An 18183-nucleotide genomic window follows, 5' to 3' on the forward strand; every position below is an offset into this window, starting at 1 on the left:
GATAATTAAACAGGATCATAAAGACCCCAAAGATGCACATGTGCATTTTTTCAAAACTGTTTTAAAAAATGTCAAATTTTAAGAAAATAGTTATATAAGACTACTGAAATTAAAACTAGGAGCTGGGGGATATATTTGTGTTTATCATTTAAAATGAAAGCTTTATAAGAAAATAATAATAAAATATCACAATAAATTAGAGATGTTGGCCTATAAGAAAATTAGATACCAACCATTAAATTGGAAAAAAGAGCATCTCAAGTGTGGGTCATAATTTATGTAGGCAAAAAGGAAAAAAGAGGAGATCAGAAGCAACCAATCTCCTCGGCAAAGTTGCCATCAAAATAAGATTATGGAATTCGACGATAAAGGTTAGCTAACAAACATTGAAAGCGTACAAGTATTTTGACAGAGTATATATTCTATAAATCTACTGAAGTCCAATGCCTCTGAATGCTGAATTTCTAAGATAGTGGAATACATTCAATACATCTCATTAAGGCAAAGTTCTAGTTTGGATTCTTCTTGAACTCCCATATATCCTGAAACACTGTGGAAAACGACCGCAACATAACCTTTAAAGTATGAGGTGCTTTGATTTAAACCATCTTGAGTAAAATAATAATTAGTTTTAAGTATTGACAATAATGGGGGATTTGATTAAAAAAAAGTGTAGATAGTTTATAAGACTAAGCATGGTTAAGTTTGCTCAAACATTCGTTTTTTTTTCTTATCAATAAAATTGTGTTGCTGCATGTGATGTATATACTATCAAGGGCTGCATAAATCAGTCAACTCAAGGCAGATGTTCAACTAAAGAAAATCCAAGATGCCTCATGCAATTAATATATCAGGAATTTGGGCCCTAAGATAAATGATATGATCTTCTGTCATACCTTCGTGTTGCACGCTTACGGTGAGATTAAGCCCTTAAGTTCCCGGTTGAAATTCCGCAACCTTACAGAACACATGTTGTTTTTTTACTCTGCCATTTTATCAAAAACCTTCACTACAACCAATAATCATGTCAATCAATACCCAATAAAAGTCAAATCATCGGATAAATTGAACATTAATTCAACTGAAAAATCAATAATTTTCAATTCTACAATTAAAGAGCGTATAACTTAGCTTAATTAGAACCAACAAAAATTAAAAAAATTAGGGTTTCAAATTGAAACCCCCAATTCTAAAATTAGGGTTTAAAAACTTATCAAATTCAAGCTTAACTTCAACTTAGCTAATATCGAAAACAATACAAGAATCGCAATAACAAATACAGATCATGAGGCTCTTTTCCTTTATATACTTTCTATTTGCCATCAACGTCACGAAAACCTTGCGAAATCAATAATATCGAAATCAATTACGCACGCACAAACATAAAACATTAATATAACTCGGGGGGAGAGAGAGATTGTAATTACAAAAAAGTAGAGATTGACAAAATTGTTGCGATGTCTAATTGGGAAATGTTGACAATAAAATAAATAAACATTGTAATGTTCTTCAAAGAGAGGAGAGAGTGAAGAGAGAGAGAGAGGCGAGAAGAGAGAGAGAGCGTAATCGAGATTCGAGAGAAAAGAGGTTTATGGGTGTTCTTCAGAAAGAGGATAGAGTGAAGAGAGATGTTTTTAAATTTTTTGTTTTTTTTCATTTTATGTTTTTAATATTTTATGTTTTATTTTTAATCGAAAAGAGGGGGAAATGTGTGTGAAAAAAAGGGGGGGAGAATTTGGCTAAGGCAAAAAACAGAGGGGGGGAACATGGAAGGAATGAATATTTGCTAAGGGGGGAAAACGGGGAAGGTGCCCTGATTAATTTGTTTAAAATAGACATATAACATCGGTTCGGCTAAAACACTGATTTATAAACAAAGACATTGTTGCTCAAAATCGATGTCTAAAAACACACCTTTACATCGACGCCAAAATAACCGATGTCTTTGAGGCGATGTCTATTCTACTTTTTCTAGTAGTGCATATGTGATTCCGTCTGATTCTCTAGTGAAGCCAATATAACAAGAGAGCAAGAAAATCTCCCATGACAAGTTGAAGAGAGTGTCAAGAGTCTACAGGGGAAAGGCCTTTTCCTTGGATCAAACCACACAGAACATGTTCTCAAAGGGGTACATCAGCTACATCTCCTGATCCAATCCCACAAGAACCTGCATCTCAAAGTGGGCATCAGATTTTAAAGAACAAGAGCCTCTGAATTATGTTAGATATATTTGATAATGTCATGTCTAATGTGACTTTATGTTTAGTTTAGTCTACTTAAATAGGAAAAATCAATATAACTGAAATCAACACTTATACTGAAGTCACAACTTAAGTTATCAGTACTTAAGATTCAGGAGATATTTATCAGGAGATAATATCAGGACTTAAAGGAAACTTTCAGATAAGGAAAGCGGCTGATTGAAAGGAAAGAAGATCTAGACAAATGGTAAGAAGAGATATTGCATGAAGAAGGATTCTATGAAGATAGAATACTGGAAGAAAAGATAACTGATTGTGATATTTTAGGAAGCAGAATTACATTCCATGTAAATTAGCGATATCTTGTAACTGTGTAGTAGATAAAACAGAAATAGGGTTTACACTATAAGTGTTATCATATCGAGAATATTATTCATTGTAACCCTAGCAGCTCTCGTGATAGTTGTTCATCACTGAGAGAGGACATTTCATATTGTAACAGAGTTTATTGCATTGAATAAAGTCTGTTTTCTGTTACTTGTGTTATTTGAATTCAATTTTATTGTGCTATACATTGTATTCAACCCCCTTCTACAGTATGTGTGACCTAACAAGTGGTATCAGAGCCTATCTGTTAACACATAAATAGTTTAAGATCAAAAACAATCATGTCTGAAGCGAGAAACTCTAAACCAAGCCCACTAAACCTGAAGAAACCACCAAAGACTCAAATCCATAGTCGCTTATGAGGTTATTAGAGTTCCCATACTGAAGCCATTTGAATATCCCATATGGAAGGTGAGGATGACTATGTTTTTGGAAGCTACTGATCCAGAATATCTTGACAGAATCCATTAAGGACCTACAAGCCAACAAAACTCGTTGTTGTAGTTGCAGATGAAGCAGCAAAGTCTGTACCAAGGAGAAGAGTGATTACACTACTGAAGATATCGCATCATTGCTAAGGATGCTAAGGTACGACACTTGCTGCATAGTGCCATGATATGTAATGTTAAACAGGATAATTAACTGCAAGACGCAAAGGAGATATGGGATGCCTTGGAGACAAGGTTCCAGGGAACTGATTCGATTAAGAAGAACAGGAAGACAATACTCCTCAAGAGTATAAACACTTGACTCAAAGCCTAATGAGTCATTGACTGATTTGTCAACTCTTGAATGATTTGTCACTAGTTGATAAGGAGTATGATATTGAAGATTTAAACCTTAAATTCCTGCTAGCTCTTCCTGAAAGTTGGATTTGAAGGCAACAATTATAAGAGACAACTATAATCTTGAAGAAACAACTCTTGATGAAATTTATGGGATGCTCAAGACTCATGAACTTGAGATGGAACAAAGAAGCAAGAGGAAAGGAGGAAAGTCAAGGATAGTTGCTCTTAAGACTGAAGAAGAATAACCCCAAGGCAGCTACCTCAAGGAAAGGCAAGGGAAAAGCGCTCATCACAAAGTATGATACTGAGTCATCAAATTTGATAGTGATGATGACTCAGAAACTGAAAGCTTTCCTGAGATGGATGCTGATGAAGAGATGATGAAGCTGTGTGCTCTTAAGGTGAAAGGAATCACAAGGATTGCATACAGAAAGTTCAGGAAGGGAAAAAAGTTTTCCAGGAAAGGTGCAAGTTCTGATAAGAAGAATTTCAGAAAATCTGAAGGCAAAGGAGGGAAGTCTGACAGAGGAGATTAATCAAATGTCAAATGCTACAACTGTGGTGAGAAAGGACATATATCTCCTGATTACAAGAAAGTGAAGAGTGACAAAGGCAAGGCTCTTGTCACAAAGAAGAAAAGCTGACAGACACTTCAGATTCTGAAAGTGAGGAGAACTATGCCTTGATGGCAAATGCTGATATGGCAAATGCTGATAGCAGTTCTGAAGCTGCTGAGTTAAAGGTACCTCAAACTACTTATGCCTTTCATACTGTGATATTAATGAGTTGAGAAGATATCTTAAAACCATTTCATTAGTTATAGAGATCAAACTTTAACATGTGAAGATTAACTTCTGAAAATCTTGCTTGTAAAAAGAGGAATGATTATTTAGAAAAAGAGTTAGTCATGTTCCATCAAACTTAGAAAGAAAGAGATGATGCTTTCTATGTTAGGGATGAAGTACTTAAAATGAATGAATCTCTAAAAACTGAGTTAGAAAGGAAAGAGAGATTATCAGGACTTGGACTAACTCTGGCAGAACAACTCAGAATTTGTTAAGTAGTGGAAACTGGAAAGAGGGCTTAGGCTATGGAGATGATAAGAATGATAAAGGAACTGTAGAAATTAAGCCTATAGTTGTTAAACAAAAGCCAAAGTTAAAACATGTTAAGTTTGTAGCTGTAAAGTCTGATACTGAGAAATCAGAAGTTAAAGAGGAATTAACTTCTGACAACTAAACAGGAAAAGACAACTGAAGTTAACGTAGGCTTAATGACAAAGAAGCAGCTTAAGTATAAGCTGACAGAAGTTAAGGAATGTAAACAAGGTAAGTCACCTAGGAAAAATATGAATGGAAAGGAAGATGTAAATAAAAGCAATGATTATAAGCCTGTTCCTAATGCTCCTAGAAAAACATGTCATAACTGTGGAAGTTCTAACCATCTGGCTTCTTTTTGCAGGAATAATAAGAAAATAAACTCATTACCTTCAAAGTCAGGAGTTAAGAGTCAGTCTGTTAGATATAGGCCACAAAATCCTTGTTTTCATTGTGGTAGTTTATGGCATTCCATTTATACTTGTAAGGAATATCATAGTTGTACTATGATTATTATTAAATAAAACCTTTTTAAAGAAAGTTAGCATTGTTCCTTCTAGTGTAAGTTCTGATACAAAGTCTGATAGTGTAAATGCTAATAAGAAAAATGTTAACATAAACTCTGATGTTAATCCACTGTAAATGTTAACAAACTTAATAAGGCCAAAGGGTCCAAGCAAGTCTGGGTCCTTAAAACTAATCATTAATGGTCTTTGTGATTGCAGGGCAACAGGAAAAACATCCTAGTTTTGGACAGTGGATTCTCAGGACATATGACTGGAAATAAAGCCCTGCTATCAGACTTTGTGGAGAAGGCTGGCCCAAGTGTTTCTTATGGAGATGGCAACATTGGAAAAACAATGGGATATGGCAATATCTGTAACACCCCCAAATCTGGGGTCGGGGATCCGGGTTGTCACGAGTTCCATTTCCCTTAATAACACCCAATCTTAATAAATAATCAACTACTCTGTACTGTGACCCACAATAAACAACACACACCATAAGTTATAGTCTCAGAGATGAATATCCAAAAATAACACGAGTCATTTTATTCCATAATTATTTGTCATTACACCTTAAAAGGGTTTCTGAATAAATTTATATTTTCCTTGCCATTATTACAATTCATAAATATACATAAGTCTGATACATCAAAGTTGAAAGCCTAGCCTATTGGTAGATCCTACCTCAGCTACAATGGCATCAACGCCTACAGGAAACTGCGGAACGTTTCCTATCCGCTCGCGAAAGGGGAGCTTGATCCTGTTCATCTTGTCTATCTGATGTTGTGTGATGAAAGAAGAAAGCAAGGGTGAGCAGCAAGCCCACCAAAATAATATGTATAATGATTAACAATATATGAGCCTTCTCATAGTACTCATGAAAGTCTTGGTCAAAATAAATGAACCAAGTTTGATCTCTTAATGCGATGAAGTCGCAAAATATTCAGTATATGTACATATATACTTTTCACAATCTTTGAAGTCCTCTGACATGTATAATATACACAGAGTTCCAGTTTATAACTGTATAAAAATATTATTGCAAGGTGATCTTATATGTCTAACCTTGTCTCAACATTTTTCTGAAAATCTTTGACATGTACAAGATAATCATTTACTAGATATAAGTTTAAAAGATGAAGTTACAAGATACTCCAATATACTTATATCTTTTCCGAATACTACTTGAACTACTACCGTTCAATGTATAAATAGTTCATCTCATAGATTAAGCTACAAGACAAAACTTGTATAGAATCAATCTTTAAAATATCATCAAAATAAAATGAAGTTATGAGATACTTCATTTGATGCACACATCATTTTGAAAACTTGACCCTGCCAACGCTCAACAATCGCCCAACCGTAGCCTTTCTATCGAAGTGCTCTGCGTAGTGTTGCAGAAATATCCAATTGGATGATGAACTCATTACGGGAGTTTGCCGCGCCAGGAAGACCACTTACGATGATCAGTCGTAGTAGTACAACCCCACCATTTTCTACATGTAGAGGAGAACCTGTCGGATTTACTTGTCAACCGAACACTGGACTCCTAAGGAATGGACCGTCTTAGCGGAACTTCCAGGCCATTTTGGGCCAATATAAGAAGGCCGGGCCGGCTCCACTCGACTACTTACGCCACTCCTAGTTCAGATGAAATCCATGACTCTGAAACGTAAAGCTCGTCCCCACTTTCCCCAAGTAGAAACTTGTTGATACGGCTCCACCAAGAAGTCGTATCTAGTTGGAAAGGAAAACTCACCGATATTTCCCAGGCGATGCCTGTTAATGGATTAACTTGTTCCAAGAATTTTACTTCCCGAGTATTGGGTAAGTAATCAAAAACTCTTTTATCAAGACAGCAACCTTGTTGCGAATATAAAACACACCACAGAGCCGGATCCCTCAGGTTTTGAGCGAGTATTTAAATCTCCTTCGAAAGGAGGATCTTAAATATAAAAATGAGTTTTGGGATCCGCTCTAACTTTTAAAATCATTTTGAAGACTCGCAAACATTTTTAAGAATGTTTGGAGTAATGCTGATTTAATAAAATAAATCAGTCCCAATATATTAGAAAATATATGAATATTATTATTTAAATAATATTCCCGTAAAGAATAATCTTTATAAAAATAATTGAAGTAGAAGTTGTAAAACTTATACTTGAAATGAATCTTAAATAATCAAAGATGTACTTATACGAAAGTAATATCTTAATTGAATAATCAAAAGTAAGTTTGATTATTGACACATTATTCTATAATAAAATAAAGAATATTATTTAGTAAATAATCGGAGTCATAAGTCCTCGAATGAATATTCAAAATAATATTCATTAATAAAATAAACGGAGTCATAAGCCCTCGAATGAATATTCAAAAATAATATTCATTAATAAAATAAACGGAGTCATTAACCCTCGAATGAATATTCAAAATAGTATTCATTAATAAAATAAACAGAGTCATTAACCCTCGAATGAATATTCAAAATAATATTCATTAATAAAATAAACAGAGTCATAAGCCCTCGAATGAATATTCAAGATAATATTCATTAATAAAATAAATTTATCGAATAAAACTTATTCGATTCATAGTTTTGAAAACTGTATCCATATATATAAATATATATATATATATACTCGGGAACATCGACTCCCGGTTTAGAAATATGTTCACCTTTTGATCCCCTATACTAAGGGTAAACTCAAATACTGCTTATTTCTAGCATAGGTATTATGCAACTATAAGCATTGAACCAATAGATATATAATCAAGAATATGAAACAGGCATGCATATATACCCTATCACATGCTACAATATATCGCAAGAATTTGCTAATAACAAATATGCATTTATCGCAAGATCATGCATATACACATATACATCACAACAACAGTTATACGGGTAGAAAACTTGCCTGAGTGCTCCCGGATAGACTTAAGCTTAGAGTGGGTCTGATAACCTATGAACAACAACATAAGTCGAAATTAAACCCCGGTCGGTTAAGAAACTAGACTTTAACCATTTAGAGTCCTAACGTTCGCTTTCGCGCTTAACGATTTACTTAAGTCGCTCGAGTACCCTCGGCTCCACCATTTTTAATAAATTAACCATTAAGAATTTTAAAGCGATTCTTTCGCGATAGCTTACCAACTGCCTAATCCACTTTACATAAATGTTTCATACCCCAAATAGTCATTTAAAGTCCTTAACCAAGGTTTCAAAGTAAGGCGAGGGGTAATGGTTCGGTCGCGAAACGCCGTTACTTAAAACGGTCGTTTCTCTTAAAACGTACATTGGATTCAAACGAACCACATATCAAAATGAAGCTCGTAACATGAACTATCTAATCATGGCAATGGTCAAAACCTAACAGGGAGTTCTCGGGTCCTGATGTTAAGAGCAAAAACAGTCTAAAGTAAATCGGACATTACGACGGCTATATTTACGCAATTTCCCAAATTTTTACCATTCCAAATCATATCAATCCAACTACTAATCAACAACAACTCAAGATACACATCAATGCTACTGATCTCAGTCATAATAAGCTCAAGGATCTCAATCCAATCATATATTATAATGTAATAACCCCAATTTTTGGAAATTTTTGAAACCCTTACGAATAGTGTTTTTGCTGAATGAGAAAAATTTTCATGCCACGCTATGTAGGGGTTCTGTTATTGATCTTATGGAACATTATTAGTACTCTATGTGGTATATAAGTGTAAGTAAAGATCGTCAGAATCCAATTCCGAACACTTTGATTTTTCCCGGAAATCCAATAGATACGGAAAGAATTGAGTATAAGGTAACAGGATAAAAAGGATTTAAATTAAAGGATTATAAGAGAGGATCATAAAAGGAATACAATATATTAAGAAAGGTTAAGGGAACCTAAGTAATAAGATCCCGGGTATGATCCCTCAAACGATAAACGAAAACGAAAGTTAAGTGAACCGTATAACAGATCAGCGGTCATTAGGCAATCGATTAGGAAGTTAATCAAGGGGATTAGTGGGGATGATGTCATCCAACCAATAGAAAGAGGACAAGGAGGGGAGGATGACATCATGAGGATGACACAAGCATGACATGGGAAGGAAGGAGGTGTGGTTGAATGAGAACCACACAAATTCAAGGGCAACAAGGTAATTGACTAAATCAAACACAAAAACAAAGCAACCAAGCCAAGTAAAATCATTTTCATCAAAATCAAAAAGAACCAAGGCTTGTTCTTGAAGAAGCTCTCGGCTTTTTACTATTCAAAAGAGCAAGAAATTCAAAATCAAAGATCCAAGCTTCCTAAATTGGTGAGTTAATTCCCTAATCATCTTCATGCTTAGTTAGGGCTATATCATGAGTTTAAGCCATCAATTCCTTCTCCATCTTCTCCATTTAATCAAAGAAGAAGACTATGAATAGTGTTTTCAAGTTTTTAACTTGAAGTTTTTCTTGTTTTCCTTGAAGATCCAAGCATTCCTAAGACTTCTCAAAGCTTTTTAAGGCTTCCTAGCTCCTCCCACCACTTCAAGGAAGGTATACCATCTCCAAACCCTAGATTCCTATGTAGTATAAGATGATTTTGATTAGTAGAATGATATTGTAGCTTGTTGTTGTGATTAGAGTTTGGGAATTGAAATGGTAGTGAAATGGAATGGTAAATGTTGTGGTTTTGATTAAAAGAACTTAAGTATGGTTAAAGTTAAGCTTAGGCATAAGTATGAATGTTAAAATTGAATTGGTTGAGGTTGTTATGATGTGATAAGGATGGATGTTGGTTGTATGTTGGATTTGAGGTTGAATTGGGAGGGTTTTGAATGGTTTAAAATATTGGAAATCGCGTAAACATAGCCGTCATAACGTCCGATTTTCTTTGGACTGTTTTTGTGCATAGCATTAGGACCCGAGAACCCCCTTCTAGATTACGACCACTGCCATGTTTAGATAGCTCATGTTACGAGCTTCGTTTTGATATATAGTTCGTTCGATTCCGATGCACGGTTTAGGAGAAACGACCGTTTCAAGTAACGGCGTTTCGCGAACGAAACTTTTCCCCTCGCCTTACTTTGAAACATAGGTTAAAGACCAAAAAGGGTTAATTAATGCATGAAACATTTATGGTAAGTGTGTTAGGCAGTTGGTAAGACACTCGCGAAGGAATCGCCTTAAAACTCGTAAAGGATTAAATTATTAAAAATGGTGGAGCCGAGGGTACCCGGGTGACTTAAGCAAATCAGTAAGCGCAAAACAAGCGTTAGAGTCTAAGTTAGTTAAAGTATAGATTTACAAGTGACTTTGGTTTAATTCCAACTTACTTGTTGTTTATAGGTTACCAGACTCGTCCCGAGCCTTTTATCACCCCAAGTCGCTCAGGCAAGTTTTCTACCCGTATAACTGTTGTTGTGATGTATATGTGTATATGCATGATCTTGCGATAAATGCATATTGGTTATTAGCAAATTCTTGCGTTATATTGTAGCATGTGATATGGTATATATGCATGTCTGTTTCATATTCTTGATTTATATATCGGTTGGTTCAAATGCTTATAGTTGCATAATACCTATGCTAGAGGATAGCGGTAACTTGCATATACCCTTAGTATAGGGACCCAAAGGTGAAAATATTTTCTAAAACCGGGAGTCGAGGATCCCGAGTAGATTTTGTATATATGGATATGGATATATATATATATTTATATATATATATGGTTATAGTTTTCAAAACTATTGATCGAATAAGGTTTATTCGATAACTTTATTTTATTTAATGAATATTATTTGAATATTCATTCGAGGACTTATGGCTCTGTTTATTCTATTTAATGATTATTATTTGAATATTCATTTGAGGATGTATGACTCCGTTTATTTTATTTAATGAATATTATTTATAATATTCATTCGAGGTATTATGACTCCGCTTATTATTTAATAATATTCTTTATTTTATTAAAGAATAATGTTTCGATAATCAAACTTATTTTCGATTATTCAAATAAAGATAGTACTTTCGTATAAGTATATCTTTGGTTATTTAATATTCATTTCAAGTATGAGTTTTAAAACTTCTACTTCAATTATTTTTATAAAGATTATTCTTTACGGGAATATTATTTAAATAATAATATTCAGATATTTTCTAATATATCGGGACTGATTTATTTTCATAAATCAGCAGTACTCCAAACATTCTTAAAAATGTTTTCGAGTCTTCAAAATGATTTTTAAAGTTAGAGTGGACCCCAAGACTCATTTTTATATTTAAGATCTTCCTTTCAAAGGGGATTTAAATACTCGCTCAAAACCTGGGGGATCCAGCTCTGTGGTGCATTTTACATTCACAACGTGGTTGCTGTTTTGAGAAAACAAATGAATTGATTACTTACCCAACGTTCGGGAAGTAAGCCCATCTAATTGAGTCGGCATAAGTGACAGGCCGGGGTACGGTCTATCAAAGTGTAAGTGGCTGGGTGGCAGTCCATCAACGCGTAAGAGGCCGGGTGGCGGTCCAGCACAAGGTCCTTATGTGGCCAGGGTGATGACCGGTGGGGGATTCATCCATCTACTAGTAGAAAATGTTACTTATTGGTATCTTTGCCTGATCAGCAAGATATCGGGTTTATGCCAAAAATTCTTTTCCTTTCCAAAATTCATTGGATATTATAACTCTGTTCATACTTTACATGACAGAGATTTTCAGGAAATGTATGAGATATATATATATATATGGATATATATATCAGGACTTAATGAAGTATCTCATAACTTCATTATTTATAATGATATTTCAAAGATTGAATCTATTCAAATCTTGTCTTGTAGTCTCATCTATGTGATGAACTTTTGAAACTAATTATAACTTGAACGGTGGTAGTTCAAGTAGTATTTGGGAAAGATATAAGTATATTGGGGTATCTTGTAACTTCATCTTTGAAACTTATATCTAATTAATAATTGTCTTATGAATGATAAAGAATTTCAGAAAAACGTTGAGACAAGGTTAGATATATGAGATCACCTTGCAATGATATTTTTTTATACAGTTATACACTGGGACTTTGTGTATATTATGCATGGAAGAGGACTTCCAATATTTTGAAAAGTATATATGTATATATATATACTGAATATTTTGCGACTTCATCGCATTAAGATATCAACTTGGTTCATTTCTTTTGACCAAGACTTTCATGAGTACTATGAGAAGGCTCATATATTGTTAATCATTATACATATTATTTTGGTGGGCTTGCTGCTCACCCTTGCTTTCTTCTTTCATCACACAACATCAGATAGATAAGATGAACCGGACCAAGCTCCCGATTCGCAAGAGGTTAGGAGACGTTCCGCAGTTTTCTAGAAGCACTGATGCCGCCGTAGCTGAGGTAGGAACTACCAATAGGCTAGGCTTTCAACTTCTGATGTACCAGATTTATGTATATTTATGAATTGTAATAATGGCAAAGAAATGTAAATTTAGTCAGAAAACCTTTTAAGGTGTATTGGCAGATAATTGTGGAATATAAGGACTTGTGATTATTTTTTTTTTGGATGTTCATCTCTGAGACTATAACGTGTGGTGTGTGTGTTTATTGTGGGGTCACAGTGCAGAGTAGTTGAGTAATTATTAAGATTGGATGTTATTAAGGGAAATGGAACTCGCGACAACCCGGATCCCCGACCCCGGATTTGGGGGTGTTACAGAAATGGTATCAGAGCTAAGCGTTATAAACCTCAGAGATGATGTGACGTTAAGATAATAAGTTCACTGAGATAATAAGAACTCTTGCCAAGTTTATAGTCGGGCTACCTAACATAGCACTGACAGATAAAACCCTTACGGGAACCCTTATAAGTATCGTGATAGTAACATAGTTCGTTCTCGTATAGGGCAGTGGAGCACCGAACCTTGAGGTTCAGGAGCATCAACATGAGGATGTTTTATTACAAGTTGGAGATCAAATTGTGAATCCGATGGAGTACCCTAATGAGGGACCGGATGAGGTTCAGATAGAGAATGTTGAGGTTGAGGATGTTATTCCGGAAAGGATTGTGGCTGAAGAGGATCTCATGGAGGATCCTGATGAGAATGAAGAGAGGACCGCTGAGGAACTGATGACCGTAGTCAGGGCGACTACCAGAGCAAGAATGGCCACGAGGGTGGCACTAGAGGATGAAGAGTTACCAAGGGCACAAAGGTTAATGAGGGCAGAAGGAGTGGGGCCTTTCACGACACCAATTATACCAGTATCAGACCCTCTTCCAGAGGCTCCTGTAGACACCCATGAGGTTCCCCCAATTCCTGTTCCCTCCCCTGTACAGAGCCCAGCACATACTGAGGAAATGCCACCTTTATCCCCTGAACCATTGTCACCTGATACCGTGCTTGGTTATCCATTTGGATCTCTTGGGTCTGCACCACCTGTACCCCATGGACTGCTAGATGCTACCACTCAGGCTTCTCTTATCGCCGATTATTATATGACTTTGGGTGGCCTGTCTGAGGCCCGTAATGTTAGGAGTGATCTGTTGGATCGACTTACTGCACCAAGGATTGAGGGCGGGATACTTCCGGCAGGATTAGCGTATAGCATGGAAAGGATTGAGGCTACCACCCGTGTTACAACTAGAGGCCATCTTGAGGGTAAGGTTGATCCGGCTCTACTTGCGACTATCTTAGACCTCATCACCTCTGTGATGGAGCAGGTTAGGGATGTCGTGCGTGCTCGCATCTCTTAATCCATGGTAGTGCGTAGAGCCAGAGCAATCAAACAAGGGTTTCATGTAGCACCGCTTTTGGAGGATTAGCCTAAGTTATGAATGATTAGTTTTAATGATGAGATGACTATCTACGGTAGTACTTTTGGAATAGGAGCGATAAGTTCAAATGATGTAATCCTCTTTAATATGTTCAGTTGTTGTACCCTCGAACAAATGGTTATGTATATATTCGTTAATTTCAGTTCAGGTCAGTTTGTTTGTGATAAATCACATTGTTAATTGCTCTATTAACACTTAAGAGAGTGTCATGAAGTTTATCGAACTTAAGAATTCATAATTTGCAATCGTGCAAGGACTAAACGAGGGGAAGACTTAAGCAAAGTAAGTAAGACAAATATCCGGAGATTCTCAAAATTTTCCAAGTAATATGCCCCCACAAGGAAAAAGATTAAGCGCAAACCTGGAAGGTGATAATCAGGGAGGTTGCAATTAAGATATAAAGAACCCGAAATATAATAAAGTGGAAAATGAAGATTTTAAATTAAAAGATGACTCCAATTATGGGGAGTAGGAAGAAATATTTAGACTAAGAAAGCAAAAGTCGAGCGAGATAAGGAGACCCGAGACGGTACTCCTATACGAAAATTCATGAACCTGTCTAAACAGAACTTATATTTTATTCCCAACCACCACCTTGAGGAAACAATGTGGTGTGAAATTCTTTCAGGACCTCTAAGTCGCTAAGCTCTCAGACTGGCCCAGTCGAGGCAAGAGCCTGGATAAAGGAAATATAGGAATCATTTGAGATTCTAAATGATGGACGAACCACAAAAGACTGTTTTTGTCACTTACCCTCCTAAGAGAGAGGCCACCCGCTGGTGAAAGACCAAGGAAGGCACGGAGCAAGAGATTATAATAAACTGATTTAAGTTCAGACAATTATTTTCGGGAAAGTACTTCCCAAGGTTATGGAGGTAGTGTCAAAGCTTTGGAGCTAGAACAAAAGCGGATGAGTATGATGAATTATGAATCTAAGTTATAAAAGTTATCAAGATTCGTTCTGAGGACACGAATCCAGAATGACGGGATATTTGAAATCAATGCTTATGTTGTATTAGTTCATGAAATAATGATAAGAGAAAGGAATATAAAGGCAATAGAGTTTGAGGAATGATAAGGAAGTTGGGTATGAGGAAACCCTAAAGACTCGTAGTAATAGAAATAGAAAAGTATGTAATCGTCAGGATGAGGGTGATTCACCATGAGTTAAAATTGATGGTTGAGGGCATAAGAGATACATATATATTATCCCCTGTAAGTTGGGAGGATTCGAAGAAACCTTGAGATAGTTCGAAGGATAAATAATGAGACGCGGATAGACTGAGGAGACAAGAAAGTAAGAAATTAAGAAAATTGGATGAAGGAAGTGACCTTCAAGAATGTGAAGTGTAAGACCGGTGGCTTGATACCCAGGAAGGGAGACGCCAGGTATGAAAGATATCCCAACATTGAGATGACTGTTGAGATAAACAACAAAAGTAAATAAGGATTTATTAAGAAGAAGTTCACGTTGAACACGACCAATATCTTCCAGATCATCCATGTGATCATTACCAAATCAGGAAAGAAAAGCAGATAACCATTTTTATCTTTTGGAGGCCATGTGGATTGACCTTAACTTGAATAAGGATGCTATTGTGAAATTCGGTATAGACTATCGAGGTGGAAATGATTGAATAAGATACCCTTATCAGGGATATATGACTTTATTTATCCATGGAAGGATGCTTGTACCTTTTTAAAGGTGGAATTAAGGATAGAACATCGGTAACTTAAAACGAATCCTAGGGGAATGCATAAAGGTTGGCATTTCACCCTTAATAGGGATAGTATGAGTTTTGACAGTATGAATTGGAAAGGATTAAGGTAATAATAACCTTTAAGGATCAGTGGAGAAATTTTTCAGAAGTATATAGACAATGGTTCTAGTATTAGTAAATGGTATTTTGATATGCCCTGTATATAGGGAATACAGGAGGAACGATTGAAGGATAACCTTAGAGGTTTTACAAGGAGAAAGGAAATATTCGAAATTCTCAAGAATAAAAATGTTGATAAAGGAAATATGACATAATTATAATGATGCCAAGTGGGGCACGTGTTAAACCACGAGAAAGTATGGATCGAACCAGTAAAGGTCGAAATTATTCAGGGCAACTAGGACTTAAGATAAAAGATGTTCTAAGTATGATTGAGAGTCAGTCGTGACAGTGATTAACCTCTAAAGACTGAGGCAATAACTTATGTAAAAATGGTGATATTTTTTTTACTCATCAGATTTTAAGGATTACATCTTCACAAAAGCAGTGATTGAAATAAGGTAGAAAATTTATTTGGAGGTGGTTAAAATGACATTGACTATAAGGAAATTTTAATATCAGGAAAGGCCAAAGAGGTGGCCGACACTTTAAAGGTAAGAGGATAATTATAGGCGCTTGTGCCAGAGGAATACAGTGATGATGGTTAAAATTGTGAAGGTTGTATTATGGTTTAGAAGATTGACATTCCTTCTGATGACTGTGCAATACCCAACCGTAATAGTAGTTGGTAAAAGTTTAATTCGTGTAATCGCCATGAACGGGCTATCTATCTTAGGAGGTCCTATCTTGGGATAAGCCAGGACCATGTTTCCAAAAGGACTAGACGAACCTTTGAGTTAAGTCTTCTATTTAAGGCATATGATTAAGAATGGTATTAACCTGCTATCGTTGCTTTGATTGAAACTCTTCTGCAATTTTATCTACTTCATGTCATGAAAGTACGTCAAGTTCAGGAGTGTTCTTCATGAATCATGAACGGTGATCATGTTACCTCCTTAGAAGAATTAGATACGAGATGTATGGACTCCGTATGGTTAGCTATTAAGACTTCATGGAAAATGAATGACTACAGTAGGTCAGTGGTGGACCATAGTAATGCAGCAATGATTCTGCGAGTAATGAGCTGATTACAACCGTGAGAGTTGTATTAGAATGGATGTTGAGATTGAGTACCACTAATCGGGTCGTGGTAGTGTATAAATTATCATTGATAGACTAATTAAGTAGAGTATCTACCTATTGAATATTTATTCCCTCTTATGAAAAGAGAGTCGTATTACTATATGAGGAAGGTTGCGGTGCAAGCATAGAACTCTAGTAACGGTGATGTCTAAAATGAGATCCCAGGTTCGATTTTCGAAATCGAGGGAGTTTCAAAGGTGATTGTGTATAAGCTCGAGGAAGAGCATGGGTCCATAGAATGATGGACGGAATAGAAATATTTAGGCATGGGAAATACGATGCTATAATACTTGATGCTGATATAAATACGTATATGTTTTGTTCTCCTATGACAAACCTCTATAGTTCAGAGGTAGGTTCCAAGCCAGATATTTTATGGCAGTATATTTTTTTCATATATACAATTCTCTTCAATTCGTTCTTTTCTCTTCTTTTCATTTCATGTAAGCTGAGAAGAATAACCCTTCCAGAAAGGGGAGGTATTGCCGAATGACTATCTATCTGTGTGATAGAAGCCTAGTAGGATACCATCTATTGTTTAATTGCTTGTCAAGTAATAATGGCTGGCCACCTTCTGTACTAACTATGCGATATAACAAGTGTTCATGATCATAGTGATCTCTCAATAAATTCTTTTACTTCTATATGAAGGATTAAGCTTTCGAAAATAGAAACAGCTGAAAAAGGAGTAATAAAGTTGTAGTAGTATTCGGAATGGAAACACATTCGTGATACTAAGGTTGGCATGGTTATTAAAAGGTTATAGAACGCTAACGAGCAAAAGTATAACCAGTATAATATTAGGAACGGAAGGTAGTAGCGATTACGAACTCGATAAAGAATGGGTATTGAGAAGCAGAAGCTCTAATGCTAAAAGCTATAATGAGAGTCTGTGCAATAGACTTGAAAGAAATTGGAATGATCACTTAACACGGATTGAGTTTTCTTACGACAATAGATCGTATGTCAGGTATCGAGATGTCGTCTTATGAGATCCTTGAGGGAAGACAACGTCGATCTCCCTTATGTTAGGATGAAGTTGTAGAGCGCAAGATGCTCGGACCAGCAGTGGTCCAAAGGACCAAGGATATGATAGATCTAATCAGAGGACGGCTGGTAGTAGCCCAAGATGGACATGACACGAAAGGACAAAGAGTATGAAATAGGGGACCTAGTAATGTTATAGGTATCCCTTGGAAAGGATTGATGAGGTTCGGAAAGATAGGAAAGCTAAGTCTACAATTTGTTGGACCCTTGGATATATTAAGACGTTTGGGAAGTTAGCATATGAGCTAGCCCTAACCCCGAACATGTAGCAAGTCATAACGTGTTCCACGTATCAATGTTAAGAAAGTGTAATTCGGATGCCAGATAAATAAGGGCATATGAGCGCATAGACATGCAACCCG

The sequence above is a fragment of the Apium graveolens genome, chromosome 3 (genome assembly GCF_009905375.1).
Source record: "Apium graveolens cultivar Ventura chromosome 3, ASM990537v1, whole genome shotgun sequence".
Lineage (NCBI taxonomy): Eukaryota > Viridiplantae > Streptophyta > Magnoliopsida > Apiales > Apiaceae > Apium > Apium graveolens.